Here is a 3,680-nt window from a genome sequence, read left to right as displayed (position 1 = left end):
GTATTGTTGTTGCTTTTTCTTTTCTGAATGCCATGTGGTGTTTTCAAAAACTGTTTGCTCACTCTATCAGTCTAACTAGCTAATTTATTTTTGACAAATACCCCTATGTTTGTGGCTGTTTATAAGACATCAACTGACTCAGTCAACCAGCATTCTTTTGAAATTATTTTAAATGTGTCTCTTGAAATTCTTCACTGAGTTTAAAGAGCACCTGTTTGACCTCTTAGTTTTTTCCAGGTTAACAGACTTGATCCATCACTTTTAAAATCATCTGGTTGGAATGCCAAAGTGTGCATTTCTTTCTCTCAATGTACCCTCATGATCTAATAAGTGGGATATGTGTATATATAATGTTTGTCCTTTTGTAGGCAAACTATAACTATGGCAAGCAACAGTTTAAAGATTTATTTGAACCTGGATCATACCCATCCAACATTAAACCAAATTGGTTTCGGCAATCCAAATGAAGGATTGGGATCCTCTGAGCATAAGCCCAATATTGGGCTTTAGGTAAACTGACCACTATATGTTATGGATTCGATATTTTAATTTTCTCATCTTTACATTTGGATAAATTTTACCGTTCGGATGGTGATTCTTAAAACCATGAAGGCAATTGTTACGTTGTACAAAAAATAATGTATAGTCGTCATTTTGGAAAACAGATCAAATGTGCTCTATCTTCCTATTTATCCATTAGAATTTAATAGAGTGCTTCTACAACTGCTTATTAGTTCTTTTTGTTTTTGTCCTGGAAATCTTTTGGGATTATACCAGTGTGAAAATATTGACAAAGCAGTGGGTGGATGGTGTCAAGCTAAATGGGAAAGAAGCAATTGAGAAACACTAGTTAAAGGTCCAGGTAATCTCCTGGCAAGGCCAGAGGGAAAGTTTGCTTTTCTTGATTTTGGGTTAATGAGCAAGACCCCAGAAGAAGCTTGGAACTATGAAGATATGGCCTGTGATTATTATGCTTTGGATTTCTTGTCTCCAGATGTACATGTTTCTCTCGGAAACTTCTTTGACAATGCACTTAATTCAACTGTCAGCAAATAATCAACTCCAAAACACCTTTGGATGGCTTAGGTGCAGTTATATATCAATTACCATTCAATGGTGAGTGTTGATTCTGTATTTAGGGTTGCTTTGAGCCTTGTAAGTTGGTTTTCAAATGTAAGAGGCTATTGTAAAACTTGTGACTTGATTCAGTAGAGGATTTATCAATCCCATCATTGACTTAACATTTGATATGATTTGAAGTCCTTAATTTTTCTGATCCAGAGGGGGAAATTATAGAGCCATAGTTGGCAAAAGAGAAAGTACAATATGGAGATCCTCTGGGTAATGAGGTCTTCCAAACACCCAAGTAAAAGTAGCTCAAAGCTCATTCAGAAATAGCATGTGCAAAAATTTCTTTTTTTTTTTGGGAGAAGATACTCAGTGGTCACCATAAGAAGTACCCGTCCCTCTCTCTCCCACCTATAGAGAAATGGGGAATTGGATTGGTGAATCGGGTGATTTGGATCAGAATTGGGGACCGATCTGGATTCTTGTCGATCCGATATGGCTGATTCACATCAAGATTACCCTGAATCGGTGAGTTTTCAGATCAAATGGTGGATTCTAAGGTTTGAGACCGATTCCAGGTAATTTTGATTTGCATCTAACCGGAGTCAGAAGGGACCGATTCTGGCACTGGTTACTGGTTCTATGACCATGATCTTCTTCTACAACTTCCAACTTATCCCATCCAAGGTTATGGGTATCTGTATCCATTTTGGATCGGTTGTTGTCGGTCATAGTTTCAAAATTGATACATTCACTTAATTTTTCGAAGATACATCCAATCCAATCGATATAGTATTATAAATTTTAATTCTTATAAGAAATAAAATATGGACAACAGGTACAAGACTTGATAGGTATGGATATTTAATACTATATTAAATAATGAAGAGAAGTATAATTTACTTGTTAAACTTGAAATTAAAAAATGGTGACAGAAGTCTTCCAAATTATGTAGAGTTGAGTGGTCGGGTTATACTCTTCTTAAGGTATTTGAATGCCCTGTATATGTATGTAATTGGGTTGATTGTACGTTTTCACCAACAAGATAAAACAACTCTCTAAACCACTTAAGGTGTATTCCAATAAATGAGTATTATACAGCACAGAAAGGATAGAAAACAATGTACGTTTAAAAAAAAAAAAGAGTTTGTTGGGTATGAAAAACACAAAGGTTGTGTTTGGTAGTCATCTAATAAAAAGTTTTTGACATTTTTCCATTCTATGGGAATAAAAAAACGGAATAAAATGTTTGGAGTCAACTGTGGTTTTCGATTTTTTTGAAACGAAAAAGGGGGGGAAAAAAAGAACGCTATAAACGTAAAATGATGGAACGACGAAACCTTGTTCTGTTATTTAGATTTCATTCCAAATACAAAAAAAAAAAAAGTGAACTAGGGTAATCACTCTTAAACAGGTTCACCAAACACCTTTTTTTTTTTCACTGCATTTTGACACAGAAACTGAAAATTCTGTTTTTAACATGAAATGTTGTTTCTAGGACTAAATGACTACCAAACGCAACCTTAGTGAAAATACTTGAAGAGAGCCAAACGAACCACAAAAGACTTCCAAACTTGTAAAAGAGAACAAAGCTCATTTTGACTTCTTTATTTATAGAAATAGAGGTGACTGTATATGCACATGGACAAAGCTGCCGAACCAAGCCAAAAACTTCAAAACTCACGGACTATGTATAAAAAAGTATGCACAAAAGCACTCCAAGAGACCTCACACATATGAGAAGAGGGAGAAACCCTTTGGAAACAGTCTTATTTATATGTATCTCATTCCTTTCCCTTTACGTTAATGTGGAACTATACGTTGAGAAGTTGCATTTGCTCCTTTGCAAGTTGTCTTTTACTAATGTTACAATTCATGCCAACGACAAAAAAACAAGAGGGGAAAAGGTTTTGAGGCTTTTGAATCACTAAGTTATGATAAAAATATTATTATATAATAATCTAAATCCAAAAATCCTTATTGTAAAAAGTTAGAGACACCCCTTTTCTAATTCAATCCAATCAAAAAGTTTGGCGGTAATGATGAGGGATCAATAGTCATTTCTGTGGGGAGAAGAGAAACATGGGGAGAGGGTGCTACTTTATCCTCTACAATCAGCTCAAAAAAACTTTTCCCTAATAAAAAAAATAATGATTTTCCTTTTCGACCCCCAATGGAGGATCTTCTTCATTATTTCATTATCTTCTGTCTAAGGAAGAAATTCAATTTCGAGCAAAAGTAAATTGGTCGAGGATGTAAGTAGAGTGATTTGAATTAAAACAATAGACCATGTAAATAGAATAAAACTCTCATCCTCCACATACGCATCATCGAAAATGCTCCCAACCTTATGATTTTGTTCTAGAAATTCTTCCGAAATAATATGAAATTATAGACGATAGAAATAGAGACAAACAATAGGAGATTAAAAAAAAAAAGAAGGAAAGTAATATTATTGCGTAGTAGCATAGCCTATCCTAACGCTCTCTTTGTCCACCTTTTTCCTTAAATGACATGTTTGTCCCCTGAAATGATTCTTTTTGGAAGGTAGTCATTGGGTGTTTTTCTCGCAATATAGGTTACAATCCTCAAAAAATGAAAAAAAAAAAAAA

Source organism: Macadamia integrifolia, chromosome 5, assembly GCF_013358625.1.
Source record: "Macadamia integrifolia cultivar HAES 741 chromosome 5, SCU_Mint_v3, whole genome shotgun sequence".
Classification (NCBI taxonomy): domain Eukaryota; kingdom Viridiplantae; phylum Streptophyta; class Magnoliopsida; order Proteales; family Proteaceae; genus Macadamia; species Macadamia integrifolia.
The sequence above is the reverse complement of the archived record's forward strand: the minus strand, read 5'-3'. Positions refer to the sequence as shown.